General features: G+C 43.2%; 1 protein-coding gene across 2 annotated transcripts in view; it reads left to right on the top strand.

The window, feature by feature from the left end:
• Nucleotides 1-296: 296 nt before the first annotated feature.
• LOC126243987 (protein kinase C, brain isozyme) overlaps nucleotides 297-16102 on the top strand; it is a 199633-nt gene continuing 183827 nt past the window's right edge. For both annotated transcript variants that reach the window (XM_049948204.1, XM_049948203.1), the window contains exon 1: nucleotides 297-323. The gene's annotated coding sequence lies outside the window, so the exon portion shown is untranslated. The remainder of the gene's footprint in view (nucleotides 324-16102) is intronic.

Raw genomic sequence — 16102 nt, 5'->3', positions numbered from 1 at the left:
CACTTCTCGCGGCGTATCTTCATTGGAATATTTCTTCTTTTCACCCTAATAAGCATATCACGTAAGGTTCTTTCAAAAGGTTTAGATTGCCTTGTAGCGAATCGGGTTTTATATTTGCTATGAAATTAGTTGGCCGCTTGATTCTGTTTAATATTCAGCAAATGGCTGCACTCGCAATTTTTTTATTTGGCTGTGTAATAGTCTTCCACTGATACCTTCCATCCTTACCAATTTCCTTTCCCGTCCATTCTTTGTCACTTGAGACTAATGCTGGCTTTTTTCTGCTTGCAGGGGCTTCGGCAAGCAAGGTTTTCAGTGTCAAGGTAAGCACGCGTCGCCTGCCTTCGCCGTCCGCTTTATCTTCTTTATTTGCCTTGTTTAATTGGCATTTGGGCAAAATCGACGGGACGCATTGTTTACAGTCTGCCTTAGCTGAAACTGTTCAAAATGCAAACACGACAGCGTGAAGGACTTCTGAGGAGCCAGAGGAGTAAGTAAGTATGCAGCACTTATAAGGCGCCTGTTCGACCGATTCTTAGTATCGTTCATGTATTTGGGTTCCTTACCAGATAGAACTGATAGGAGAGAGAGAAGATCCAACGAAGAGCTGCACATTCCGTCACGGGTCGCCTAGTCGGCACGAGAGCGTTACGGAGATGATCAGCAAACTACACTACTGGCCATTAAAATAGCTACACCACGAAGATGACGTGCTACAGACGCGAAATTTAACCGACAGGAAGAAGATGCTGTGATATGGTAATGATTAGCTTTTCAGAGCATTCACACAAGGTTGGCGCCGGTGGCGACACCTACAACGTGCTGACATGAGGAAAGTTTCCAACCGATTTCTCATACACAAACAGCAGTTGACCGGCGTTGCCTGGTGAAACGTTGTTGTGGTGGCTCGTGTAAGGAGGAGAAATGCGTACCATCACATTTCCGACTTCGATAAAGGTCGGAATGTAGCCTATCGCGATTGCAGTTCCTCGTATCGCGACATTGCTGCTCGCGTTGGTCGAGATCCAATGACTGTTAGCAGATTATGGAATCGGTGGGTTCAGGAGGGTAATACGGAACGCCGTGCTGGATCCCAACGGCATCGTATCACTAGCAGTCGAGATGACAAGCATCTTATCCGCATGGCTGTAACGGATCGTGCAGCCACGTCTCGATACCTGAGTCAACAGATGGGGACGTTTGCAAGACAACAACCATCTGCACGAACGGCTCGGAGACCATGGCTGCGGTTATCCTTGACGCTGCATCACAGACAGGAGCGCCTGCGATGGTGTACTCAACGACCGAACCTGGGTGCACGAATGGCAAAACGTCATTTTTTTCGGATGAATCCAGGTTCTGTTTACAGCATCATGATGGTCGCATCCGTGTTTGGCGACATCGCGGTGAACGCACATTGGAAGCGTGTATTCGTCATCGGCGTGATGGTATGGGGTGCCATTGGTTACACGTCTCTGTTACCTCTTGTTCGCATTGACGGCACTTGGAACAATGGACGTTACATTTCAGATGTGTTACGACCCGTGGCTCTACCCTTCATTCGATCCCTGCGAAACCCTACATTTCAGCAGGATAATGCACGACCGCAGGTTGCAGGTCCTGTACGGGCCTTTCTGGATACAGAAAATGTTCGACTGCTGCCCTGGCCAGCACATTCTCCAGATCTCTCACCAATTGGAAACGTCTGGTCAATGGCGGCCGAGCAACTGGCTCGTCACAATACGGCAGTCACTACTCTTGATGAACTGTGGTATCGTGTTGAAGCTGCATGGGCAGCTGTATCTGTACACGCCATCCAAGCTGTTTGACTCAATGCCCAGGCGTATCAAGGCCGTTATTACGGCCAGAGGTGGTTGTTCTGGGTACTGATTTCTCAGGATCTATGCACCCAAACTGCGTGAAAATTAATCACATGTCAGTTCTAGTATAATATATTTGTCCAATGAATACCCGTTTATCATCTGCATTTCTCCTTGGTGTAGCAATTTTAATGGTCAGTAGTGTACATTGGCAGACGTTACAAGAGAGGCGTTGTGCATCACGGAGAGATTTACTATCGAAATTTGGAGAGAGCATTTTCCGGGAAGTGTCTGACATCATATTACTTCCACATACGTCTTACGTTATGACCATGAGGAAAAAGTTTGAGAAATTAGAGCCAATACAGAGGCTTATCGACAATTATTCTTCCCACGCGCTGTTCGCGAGTGGAACAGGGTTGGAGGGCTCAGTTAGCGGTGCAAAAAGTATCCTCCGCCACATGCCATTAGGTGGCATGCGGAGTGTGATGTAGATGGTGTCCCAAAACCTCGGCGTCAAAATTGCTAACATGATAAAGGTTCCTAAACTTAGTAAGTAATTATCATAAACGAATATGGTTTCTGCACACAAACAACTTTAACCTTAAAACAACTTACATCTGTACAACGCTCGACATCCAGTTGCAGGAAGATGGCAAGTAAGAAACTTGTTGCAAGTTGCTTCGGAACTAACATGTCCCTCAGCTGATTTTCCGAGGTAAGTTAATAAGTGCAACTTGCCGATAATACTGTATTCACATATAATACTTCGAGGTATGTCCACAAAGTAAGTTCCGTTTGGTTATATAAAACAGATGTGTGCAGATACAGAAAAAATGTTTATTGTACAAAAGTCTACAACTGTTAAACTACTTTCCTGCATAGATTCCGAAATTTTGTAGACACTTTTCATAGCATGGCACAAGTTTTTGTATGTCTTCTTCATAGAAGGTTGCCGCCTGTGTATTCAGCCATGTGGTAACATGTTCTTTAACCTCGTCATCATTGTTGAAATGTTGACCACCAAGGACAGATTTAAGGTGTAAGAAGAGATGAAAGTCGCTAGGAGCGAGATCCGGAAGATGATCAAACGCGTCCCAGTGAAATACCTGTAAGAGTTGTTTGGTCACAATCGCCGTGTGAGGTCGAGCGTTATCGTGGGGAGGGGGGGGGGGGGAAGGGGGAGGGAGGGAGGAAACACTTCCTTTTGACAGTAATTCTCGGCGCTTGTTTTGTATTGCGCGGCGCAATTTCTTAATGGTCTCGCAGACATCATGTGCATTGATATTTTGGCATCGTGGTAAGAAACCAATCAGAAAAATGCCGTTTCTGTCCCAAAAAACGGCGCACATTACTTTTCGAGGTGCCAAGATTTTCGTAGGCTTAACCGTCATTGGGGATGAAGTGTGCCTCCATTCCATTGCTTGCCATTTTGTTTCAGGTGTGTCGTACAATACCAAAGTTTCATTCCCCGAGACGATCCGAAAAAAAAAAAAACCATCACCTTCTTCATTGTAGCGTGTCAAAAACTGAAGTGCACTGCCCATCCGTTGTTTTTTGTGTTGTTCAGTAAGAATTTTGGGTACCCAACGTGAGCAAAGTTTTCGAAGTTTCAGTTTTTAGTAACAATTTCATGACTTAGTGATCGTCAGATTTGCAGAACTTCCATAGCAAGGGCACTTAGTGTAAACATACGGTTGTGCTTAATCCTCTCTTCGATTATGTGAACTAGTTCATCAGTAACCACAGACGGACGTCCACTTCGTTCTTCATCGTGCACTTGATCACGTCCTTCATCGAACAGTCTGGCCCATGTTCTAACCATTGAATCGCTCATAGCATTTTGTCTGTAAACCTCGTAGATTTGCCGATGAATTTCCTTTGGTTTATCTTTATTTGCATTTAGAAAACGAATCACAGATCTGATTTCACACGCGGCCGCAATTACGGCCGACATTATAAATAAGCACTACAAAGCACACGTCGGCAGCAGCGATCTGAAAATGGCGTACATGTCTTCTCCTTGAGTCAGTGTGTCCGCAGCTCGTGGTCGTGCGGTAGCGTTCTCGCTTCGCACTCCCAGGTTCCCGGGTTCGATTCCCGGCGGGGTCAAGGATTTTCTCTGCCTCGTGATGACTGGGTGTTGTGTGATGTCCTTAGGTTGGTTAGGTTTAAGTAGTTATAAATTCTAGGGGACTGATGACCATAGATGTTGAGTCCCATAGTGCTCAGAGCCATTTGAACCATTTTTGAGTCAGAGTATCAGAGTAAACGCCGCGCATGCTCGGAACTGCGATCGTAGCGCTGCCACGAATAGAAATAGAAACGGAACTTACTTTGTGGACGACCCTCGTATACTGTCCGTGATCAGAACTGTCCGGACATCTGTTAGTGGCCATTGATGTGGGATGTTGCCATTCTTCGCCTCTATGACGCCCTGAATGCTGTAGGGAACACTTCTAATGAGATATCCGCATGCCCGTGGTGGAATGGCAGCTCATTCTTCTTTAAGAGCCAAAACAGGCAAGGTAACGGTGTTGGACGCTGGAGTCTGTAGCGAAGGCGGCGTTCGTATTCCTCCCAGAGGTGGTCCTTTGGGCTCATGTCGAGACTCCGTGCAGGCCAGTCTATTTCAGAAGTGTTTTTTTCCATTGCCTTAGAGATGCTGTTTTATGACAGGGTCCTTTGTCATTCGGATACAACAGTTATGTTATGTTAACCGGGGACCTAGAAACGACGGAGAGGCTCCGTCCCCGCCGCAGCGGTCCGCAACCCCACGACTACTACCGCAGTCCACTTCACCCCTCCGCCGCCCCACACGGAACCCAGGGTTATTGTGCGGTTCGGCCCCCGGTGGACCCCCCAGGGAACGTCTCACACTAGACGAGTGTAACCCCTGTTTGCGTGGTAGAGTAAAGGTGGTGTACGCGTACGTGGAGAACTTGTTTGCGCAGCAATCGCCGTCATAGTGTAGGTGAGGCGGAATAAGGGGAACCAGCCCGCCTTTGCCGAGGCAGATGGAAAACCGCCTAAAAACCAACCACAGACTGGCCGGCTCACCGGACCTCGAAACAAATCCGCCGGGCGGATTCGTGCCGGGGACCTGCGCTCCTTCCCGCCTGGAAAGACGTGCGGGAGACCGCACGGCCAACCGTGCGGGCCTACAACAGTCATAGTCTTCGAACTGTTCTTCTTCTGTTCGCTGCACACAATGTTGTAACACGTGTTCATAGCATTCCGCATTTAGTGTTTTCCTGAGCTCAATAAGGGGAGCACGCACTAACGACGAGAAACATCCCCGCACCGTAACACCTCCTCCACTGTTACTTCACGGTCAGCTCAACGCATGATGGTAGGGAACATTCTGCAGGCATTTGCCAAACCCAAATCCTTCCGTATGATTGCCACAGTGTATAGCGCGAGTCGTCACTACAAGTATCTCGTCTCTAGTTCAACGGAGCCGCTCTTCACACCATCTCAAGGGCTGCTTGGCATTGGTTACAGAAGTGTGTGGGTTATGAGTAGCTGCTCTTATCATTGTACCTCATTTGGTTTAACTCCCTGCGCAGTCATTGTGCTAGCGTTTTGCTTTTAAATAACTCTTTCTGCTGAGTTATGAACATAGTTGTTTCACAGAGTATCGAGGAAATTTGTGTGGAATAAGCATGGCATATGCACTCAACGAGTTCGTTGACATGTTTCTCATGCTTGGCGAATGCGGACACGATGCTAGTGATGTAGTCGCAGCTTATGTGGGTGGTTTGTGGGATTAAAGGGACCAGACTGCTTAGGTCATCGGTCTCGCAGCTTATGCCGTGAGATATCTTGGCCGAGGAGGTGCGTCGACCATAACGTTCTTACATACTGAACAATGAATTCGAGAAGGTACAGCTGTAATTAAGCCAGTCCATTTTGAACACGATGTGCAGGAACTAAATAACAGATTTTCTTCAAGATGATTAGACTCAGGAATGGTCTACGCTGTTGCCCGATTTAACACCAGTAGATTTATTTTTGTGAGTCGACTTCTAAAAATTGTGTTTAGCCTTTGAACTCAGAATCCAAGATGACTTCAAGCAGTGTACCGACGAATCTCGCCGCATCATGTCTGCAACAACTTCCCATCTAGTCCGCGGTTCATTTATAAGGCGCACTGCGTTGTGCATTTAGGAAAATGAGTACTGGTTTAAACACGTCACTTAAATTAAGAGACAGTGAGAAAAACATCCTCCAGAACAAAGGCAGTTAAGTATGTTGAATCAGCGCTAATATTCTGAAGGTTTCTGTCTCGCTAACTAAAATTGACAGAAAATTGATTTAAATTGATTCGGACACAGTTTGTTTATGTGAAGTCAAACCTGTCAACTATAGAGAGGAAGTATGGGTTGTGGTTGATGCCAGATCAAATTAGGCACTGAACTTAAAAGCGTATACCGGAAAAGAAGGAAACGCCCCAGAAAAAAAGGTCAAGTACAAGGAGTGGTGTTGAAACGTCCCCATAGAAAATTATGAATTACTGTACTGGTAAACCTCTTACGTTATTTGATTTACAAACAGCTGAGAAAACTCAATGTACTCAAACAGTTTTCTCTTTACTTATTCTGATCGTCACTAAACTGACACTCAATGTTTTTAGCGCAACGCAATCTGACTCTCAATAATCCCTACAAAAGAATGGCCCTGACTAACAATAACCTAGCCCTTTCATGAACCACTTACCTCACAAAAATCTTCGTTACTCGAACTGCTGCAATACAGCGAGCGCCAATACCGCCAGCTAAATGAAAGATTCTAACTACTGTAGGCACTAACTACTGATAGGCATAGTTAACAAATGAAAGATTTTGATAGAGAACAACCAATGTATTTACCTTAATAATGTTCAAACGTCATCATATATGTATCTATCAATTCATGACATCCATCTATACAAATTTCCTTTTTCTGGCGGACACACGTCCAGATCGTCCGCTTATAGTGACCTCTCAAAACTATGGCATCTCTCTCTCCACATCCACCACTGCTGGCGGCTCACCTCCAACTTCCCAACGCTACGCGCTGTTCACATCCAATTCCCCAACACTACGCAAGCGAATATTCCAACAATGCCAACCAGCCACAGACTGCACACAAAAATGGTTCAAATGGCTCTGAGCGCTATGGGACTTAACTGCTGAGGTCATCAGTCCTCTAGAACTTAGAACTACTGAAACCTAACTAACCTAAGGATATCACACACATCCATGCCCGAGGCAGGATTCGAACCTGCGACCGTAGCGGTCGCGCGGCTCCAGACTGTAGCGCCTAGAACCGCTCGGCCACCACGGCCGGTGACTGCACACAGCACCGTGAGTGTTTTCCATACAGAGCGCTACGTGGTGTTACCAACATAAAATCCGAAGCAGCCTACTTGCAATGAAGAGACCGTGACAAAAACATCCTCCAGAACAAAGGCAGTTATGCATGTTGAATCAGCGCTAAAATTCTGAAGGCTTCTGTCTCGTTAACTAAAACTGACAGAAAATTGATTTAGACTGATTGGGACACAGTTTGTTTATGTGAATTCAAACTTGTCAACTATAGGGTGGAAGTATGACCTGTGGTTGGTGCCAGATCAAATTATGCACTGAACTTAAAAGCGTAAACCGGAAAAGAAGGGAACGCCCCAGAAAAAATGAAGGGCAAAGAGTGGTGGTGTGTCTAACTAGTTGTCTTAGAGGACGTTTCAGCATCACCACTGATGCTTTTTTACCTCTCTTCCACTTGCATTTGAACTTTACAAGAGGAATTTGACTCTTTGTGGAACAGTGAGTAAGAATAAGAAACAGATACCTAAAGCTTTGTTACCTAACACTATGAAGAAAGTAATATCATCTGTTTTCGATTTTCATAATGAGGATACCTTGGTGTTCTATGTCCCGATGAAGAATCGTACCTTATTTTTCTTAGCACCGTGCTTCGTGACACGAACTTAGGAGATGATACTGAACGCTACAAAGAAATGACATTTTTCATTATAACACCACCAAAGGGGTGTTGATACACTGGACAAGAAGAGGGTCTTACGTCGTATTTATCAATATGGTTGACAGAGGGTGTTCGAATGCTTGTATATTATCTTCGTCCAAACGTGCCTCGGAAGGCCCAACGGTACCGACCGACCTCCGTGTCATCCTTAGCCGATAGTCGTCACTGGATGCGGATATGGAGGGGCATGCGGTCAATACACAGATCTCCCGGCCGCTGTCAGTTTTCGTGACCGGAATCGCTACGTCGCTATCAAGTAGCTCCTGAATCGGCCTCGGAAGAGCTGAGTGCACCCCGCTTGCAAGCAGCCCTCGGCAGACCCGCATGATCACCCATCCAAGTGGTAGCCTAGCCTGACAGCACTTTGGTGATGTAATGGGAACCGGTGTTGCCAGTGCAGCCAGGCCATTGGCACCTTGCATATTATGCAAGGCAAAAAAATCAGCATATTCCATCGAGGAGAAATTTTCTGCCAAATCGTGGCATGGAGTTAATCATATCCCAAGTCAAACGGCGACCATAAAGATACATATGACTTTCGAACATAGTAATAACTGCAATGAAAAGTATAGGTCAGAACTGGGGCTGTGGGAAGAGAAGATGGCTAAACTCCTGCTCAAGTCCAGCTTTTAGAAAGAAACTTGTGTCAGCTGTGACCAAGAAAGTTTGACAAAACGTGTAGTGTGTATCCTGAGAAATGTGCAAAAAATATATATGCACAAAAAAATTCAAGAATATTAGAAAAACTCTGTGTTTCATGCCGTGGACAACATGAAGTGAACAAATGCTTGGAAACTTGATTGTTCCTTTTTTTTAAATTCAGTTTTTCTCATTGTTGTACTTTTGTTTTGACTCACCAGGAAAAGTATAGTTAGTACAACGTTTTCCAAGGATGTAATGCAATTTTTATGAGTGCATTTGAGAGAGAGGAACATATGAAGTCAGTTATTGTGTTATATTCCAAATTCATAGCGACAGCATTATAGCCTTAATTAATTGTTAAAATGTGTTGTTGTTAGTTTTGTTATTGTTGTTATTTTTGTTATTTTGTTGTTGTTGTTATTTTGTTGTTATTGTGGTCTTCAGTCCTAAGACTGGTTTGAAGCTACTCTGTCTTGTGGAAGCTTCTTCATCTCCAAGTAACTACTGCAACTTACATCCTTCTGAATCTGCTTACTGTATAAATTTATTGTTCTCCCTCTACGAGTTTCAGCCCTCATACTTCCCTCGAGTACTAAATTGGTGTCCCCTTGATGTGTCAGAGTACATCCTACCAACCGATCCCATCTTCTAGTCAGACTGTGCCACAAATTTCTCTTCTCCCCAATTTTACTAATTACTTCCTCATTAGTTACGTGATCTCCCATATGATCTTCAACATTCTTCTGTAGCACCATATTTGAAAAGCTTCTATTCTCTTCATGTCTAAACTGTTTTTCATCCATATTTCACTTGGTATATTAACAACTAAAGTGTATTTTTTACTTAAATTATTTTGTGACATTTTGCATTCAGTCATATTCAAAGACTACTACACCTATATTAAAAAAAGTTTTGCATCACCTTGGATCCGAGAGTTCCGGAATCTGTACAGAAAACTGGAATAGAGATCAACATAAGCATCATTTCCGCCCTTTTTGTTGCTCATGAAAACCACACGTTGCATGTTGTACCACCATGCAGTGAGGCCTTCAGAGGTGGTGGTCCAAATTGCTGTACACGCCGGCACCTCTAATACCCAGTAGCACGTCCACTTGCATTAATGCATGCCTGTCTTCGTCGTGGCATACTATCCACAAGTTCATCAAGGCACTGTTGGACCGGACTGTCCCACTCCTCAATGGCGATTACTCCTCAATGGCGATTGGGCATAGATCCGTCAGAGTGGTTGGTGAGTCACGTCGTCCATAAACAGCCCTTTTCATTCTAGCTCAGGCATGTTCCATAGGATTCATGTCTGGAGAACATACTGGCCACTCTAGTCGAGCGATGTCGTTATCCTGAAGGAAGTCATTCACAAGATGTGCACCATTGGGGTGCGAATTGTCGTCCATGAAGACGAATGCCTCGTCAATATGCTGCCGTTATGGTTGCTCTATCGGTCGGAGGATGGCATTCACGTATCGTACAGTCGTTACGGCGCTTTCCATGACCACCAACGGCGTACGTCGTCCCCACATAATGCCACCCCAAAACAGCAGGGAACCTCCACCTTGCTGCACTCGCTGGACGTTGTGTCTAAGGTGTTTAGCCTTTTCCCGGCGTATTTCCAATTTGAACAGTTCTCGGGTATCCGACCAGGTAGCGTCGTAATTTTTCCATAATATTTCGGCAGACTTACACGCTACCATCTTCAGGTGGTTCCTGACGAGTGCTGTGCTGTTCCTCTCGGTGCCTTATATATACTAGCCGTTAACCCCTCCACCGTTCCTCTCCTGGTGTCTTCGGTGCGGCCGGCGCGGCGGCTACTGGAGGTGGTGGGGGAAGCGGCGCCTGGGTCTGAACAGTCCTCGATCTCTGGGACCGCATATTTCTCTCCAGGCTGAGTGGAGGGTTCCAAGCCTGACAGCGGCCTTCAACTTAGTCAGGACTGCAGACCCCTGTTCAGACCCAGGCGCCGCTTCCCCCACCACCTCCAGTAGCCGCTGCGCCGGCCGCACCGAAAACACCAGGAGAGGAACGGTGGAGGGGGTAACGGCTAGTATATATAGGGCGCCGAGAGGAACAGCACAGCATTCGTCAGGAACCACCTGAAGATGGCAGCGTGTACGTCTGCCGAAATATTGTGGAGAAATTACGACGCTACCCGGTCGGATACCCGAGAACTGTTCAAAAAGTCTTGTAGCTGTCTATTGTTTTTTACCTTAAGTTGTGTGTTAGCGAAAATGTGTTTCTATTTTGATAGTGTTTTGATTATTGCACAGTTTCCGTTTTTTATTGCCTTTTCCTGGCGATTGATCGTGACCACCTCATGCATTTTCAGCCAAGCACCGGGACATCTGTTTTTATTTGAATGAGGTGGTTGTTTTCCTATATTCGGTATTCTGTATATGTGTAATCTCTACGCTCACTCTTCGATTGTTAAGAATATTATTATTATTATTATTATTATTATTATTATTATTATTATTATTATTATTTTCGATTATTCCCATTTAAGAGAGCGTTTGAACTTGAATTCCTTTATGTTGATTGTTTATGTTTTTTCTGAGCCCAAATTTTCTTCATGTATTCACTGTGTTGTTTCTTTCGCTCCGCTGTCCATTTGCATCCTGGTCTCTTCTGTGTTGTGGTGTCAAATTTATGTTTTTTGATGATGTTCCTGAATTCAGTTCTATTTTCTGCATAGTTTACTGTTATGTGTGCTTGTCTGAGGTCCTATTCAACTTCTTTTATCCATTTTGTTTTTCTCCTGCCTGAGTTGATGACTTTAAGAATTCGCTTTGAAATTCTGTTTTCATTCATCTTGTGGATATGTCCGTAGAACTGCATTCTTCTTTTCCCTATTGTATCCGTAATCTTGTCTGTGTATTTATATAATTCTGATTTTGGTCTCTTCTTCCAGATTCCTTGCTCTTGTATCGGGCCAAACATTTTCCTCAGAATTTTCCTTTCTTGTTTCTCTATTTCATTGATTTTAGTTTGCCCACCTATTTGTGTTGTTTCAGATGCATACAGTGCCTCCGGAAGTACGACAGTGTTGTTGTGCCTCAATTTTGCGTTAATGCATGTGGACTTTTTGTTATAATAGTTCCACGTGAGTTTATATGCTTTCTGAAGTTTTTTTATTCTTTCCTCATTGGCCTTTAGGTTGATCCCTGATGGCTGGATGATTTCTCCCAGGTACTTAAAATGTGGTACTTGTACAATTTTCCCATGGGTTGTCACAATAGGCAATTTGTCTTGTGGCACTCTTTCTATGTACTGGGTTTTCTCATATGAGATTTGCAGGCCAGTTCTTTGTGCAATTTCGTGTAACTTCTCTATGGCGTTAGTGGCTTCTTTTCTATTATTTGTGAGGATTGCAAGGTCATCCGCAAAAGCTAAACACTTCACATTGAATCTATTATCTTTTCTAATGCCAATTTGGATTCCTTTGACTTCTTTTTCCGATGTCCTGATATTTTTTTCAAGAATGATATTAAAGAGTAATAGTGAAAGTCCGTCACCCTGTCGCACTCCAGTTTGGATTTCAAATGGTTCCGAGATATCCCCTATAAATTTAACCTTGGAGACTGTGTCAATTAATGTTTGCCGAATGATTGCTCTTGTCTTTCTGTCAATGCTGAATTCTTCCAGCGTCTTGCAGAGCGCTACTCTGTCTATTGAGTAGTAGGCCTTTTTAAAATCTACAAAAGTGACCACTGTGTTTCGGGTGTTCCTCATCTGGAGAATCATTTTCAGATTCCAGATCTGCTCTATGCATGATAGTCCCTTGCGAAAACCAGCCTGGTATTCTCTTATTTGTGGGTCAGCTTGTTCTTCTAATCTATTCATGAGAACTTTTGATAGGATTTTATATGTGACCGGTACGAGTGAGATACCCCTGTAATTATTTGGTTCAGTTTTGTGGAGTGGATGGATGAGTGCGCATTTCCATTCAGAAGGGATCTGTTCTGTTTCCCAAATGTTTAATATGATTTTGTGAATTTTTCCTGTTAATCTTTCATCATTTAGTTTCCATAGTTCTGCAATAATTCCATCTTCTCCTAGGTCTCTATTGCTTTTCAGTGTCTTGATAATTTCTACTAATTCGTTGATGGTTGGCGGTTTAGCGTCAGGATTTGGTGTAGACGTCTGGTAGTGAATATCCTTTGTAGGTCTTTCGCAGTTGAGAAGTTTGTTGAAATAGTCTGCGAGGATTTCGCAGTTATTCTTCGTGTTAGTTTCTAGTGAACCATCCGGTTTCTTGAAGCAAAGATTGGGTGGCTGGTATCCTGCAGTATGTTCTTTAAACGTCTTATAAAAATTACTGGTGTTGTTCTTCTTAAAGTCTTGTTCTATCTCATCTAGTCGCCGTTTGTCATAATTTCTTTTTTCCCTCCGAATAGTTTTCGATGTTTGTTTTCGGATTACTAGAAACTGTTGCCATTTTTCAGATGTTTTGTGACTATTGAAGTTTTTCCAGGCGTTGGTCCTTTCTTCTATTGCTTGGTCACATATTATATTCCACCACCTGTGTTTTCTCCTTCTCGGGGGTTGACCCAATTTCATCGTGGATTTGAGGACGTCCACAAATTCTGTCCAGTTTGTGGTGTTCGTCTGACTAATTTCCTGTAAGATGTTTTCCTTGTTGAGTTTGATGTATTCGGGGTCTGGTCTCAGCACTTTATTTAGTTTTGGCTTTTTTCTATTGGGTTGTAATTTTGTCTTTATCTGTAGAAGATGGTGGTCTGAGTCAAAAAATCCTCTTCACATTCAGAATTTCTGCTGTGTTACTCTTGGAGATGGCCACATGGTCTATGTGGAATTCACCCAACATTGTGTTGGGCGACTTCCAAGTATACAGTTTCTTGTTGGATTTTTTGAATTATATTGACATAATTACGAGGCCGAAATTTTCGCAAAAGCTTATCAATCTTTCCCCATTCTTGTTAGTTCTCTTGTGAGCCGTATGGGTTCCGGTGATTTTCCTGTATTTTTTCTCTTTGCCTAATTGTGCGTTAAAGTCGCCTAACAAGATTATTACATGGTGTTTGGCAATTTTGTTTGTCGTCTCCTCAATGTCATTCCAGAAGTCATCCACTTTCTGGCGGTTCTTCTTGTTATAGTTATTTGTGGGTGCGTGTGCGTTGGTCAAGGTATATGATTTGTTGGTCGATTTGACGGAGAGCGTTGATACATGTTCTGAGGCAGACTGGAAGTCAATGACAGAGTCGATGATAGATTTGTGGACTGCAAATGCTGTACCAAACTGTTTGAGACCTTTCTCATTAGTTTTAACTGCTGGTTTTCGTTTGTAGATCCTGTAGTTGTCTGTGTCAAAATGGTTTCCGTCCGTAAATCGTGTTTCCTGGATTGCAAGGTTTTTGATCTGGAATTTTTGCAGCACGTCTGTAAGTTGTTTGATCTTGCCCAGTTTGAAGAGAGTATTAGTATTAAGTGTACCGATGAAGTGTCTTTGTTTTGTGTGTAATAATTTGGACGTCGTCTGGTTCTCAACCTTTGGCGTAACATGATGCTCCTGGTCCCCCGGAATCCGATGACCAGGTAAAGCCTGCCTTGTGACTGGTGTCCGTGGTAGTGGATTCATTGCTTGTGTTATCATCATGTTTGGTTTTCAAGTTGAAAACTAACTTGGTGGTGGTCCTTCCGAGGAAAGATCACAAGGAATACGACTTGATTGTTGAGATCAAGAAGGTTGCTGCAGCCGCACCATCTAGCCGAACAGACGCTGACCCTTAACCGCTGGATACCAGGCAGACGTTAGTGGATTTCGGTTGATAGTTTTAGTCCACCTCGGGTATTTTATTTCCCCGGTACCCTCCATATCTGGAGAGCATTCCCCTATCCACCACCAGGGAAGGTGCCCGATGGGAGACTATCAACAACACACGGGTTAAGAAAATAATTATTATAAAAATAATCATTTCACACTGAAGAAGTCTAAAACAAAAAGACGGAATCAATTTGTATGCGCTTACTCGACTGAATTATACGTTGGACAGCTGATGAAGTCAACATTGATCCCTCAAATTACGTGATCTCTCGCGGAAAAATGACAATGGCACCCTGTCAGAGTTTAGCTGCAAAACCACTTGGTGGTTCACGGAAAATCTGGCAGTTGGAAATTGGACTGATTCGCTTGAAAACCAGTTTTTCCCTTAGCATTTTTTGATGCAAACCAGGACCATAGAAAGTTACTTATGACAGCAGTGGAAAAGAAGTCGTTTCTAAAATAGAAGAAGATCAAAACACACTTCAACGATCCATTTTAGACGAGACGCTCGTTTTGGCATCATTTAATTTTCTTAGAAGATCATTTGCAACACTAGCTCATGAACATAAAACTTACTTTATTAGTATGAAGTCAGGCACAAACCAATTAGCTAATAAAATTATTAAAAAAATTAATTCAAAGTAGCATTATTTGTGAAAGAATTGTATTTGAATTGTACATTGGTAATATTTGCTTGGTTGATACATTCCTTTTGCTATCGTGAATCTGCCTGACAAACCTATTTGCTTGTAACTACAGTATAATGTTTTTAAAATTTAAACACTAATTTATGCATGGACATGACCTGAGTCTTTCGTTTTTTCTTAAAAAAAAAGTCAAGTTGTTCATAACGATGTTAATAAATGGTGTTGAATACCTTAATGATGTATATCCGTTTCATTTTTTAATCTTATTAATTCATCAATACAGTAGAGCCCTGGTAATTCGAGCTAATTGGGGCGAAGGCTACTACGAATTACAAAAAGTCGAAAATACGGAAGTATCTCTAAATCAATGAGTAAATCACGAATAACTGTTTAATGAGCACAATAATGATTAAAAAATAAAAAGCAATATAGTACATATGTGCGTGCACATTTCCAGTCTGCAGACATGTGAATTACAACTTAAAGAAATTGCCCATAGTCCTTTGTTTTAAAATAGAACCTCGTTTTATAGTAGCAATGTGGCGCAATCTTCTAAAAAGCCTGCTGTCTGCTGGAGTAGCGTCCGCTTTCTGCTAGATATCATGCAATGCCACATCTAGCGCTGCTAGAGCCTCCGGGTCAGTGATCACTCGTACAATTTCTTCAGCTCGTCGTCACTGTCTTCAGCGTGTTGACTAACCATTTCGACTACTGCAAGATCTGTCCATTCTGGAACATCACTCTCATTCGTATTTTCACCTCCAGCAAGCTTTTTCATCATTTCTGCCAACGATAGGTCATATTCGTCTGTGTTGTAGGTATCCGTTTCATTCTGTAAAATCTGTTTCCGAAACTTTTGTATTGTCTCTGCCTTTACTTCAGACCATAAATCAGTTATCCAGTACACTAAGCCTTTTATGGTAGGTTCTTTTTTTACAAATTCTTTGATGGTTCCTTCTTCAGCTTTCTCTGGAACAAAATCTTCGAAAAACCACATCTCAAAAATATTTTTGTCCACCCAAGCAGTTTTCTGGTGGACAGGTATAACTGGCAGTGCAAAAGCAGTGATATTCTTTAAACCTCTAGGCTTAGCAGACTTTCCTATAACCAGCAGCTTCAGTTTATGGTGGCCACTTGCATTCGACGCAGTAAGAACTGCTAATCTTTCT

Source organism: Schistocerca nitens, chromosome 1, assembly GCF_023898315.1.
Source record: "Schistocerca nitens isolate TAMUIC-IGC-003100 chromosome 1, iqSchNite1.1, whole genome shotgun sequence".
In the NCBI taxonomy this organism is placed as follows: Eukaryota; Metazoa; Arthropoda; class Insecta; order Orthoptera; family Acrididae; genus Schistocerca; species Schistocerca nitens.
Note: the sequence above shows the minus strand (reverse complement) of the source record. Positions and strands in the feature narration are given on the sequence as shown.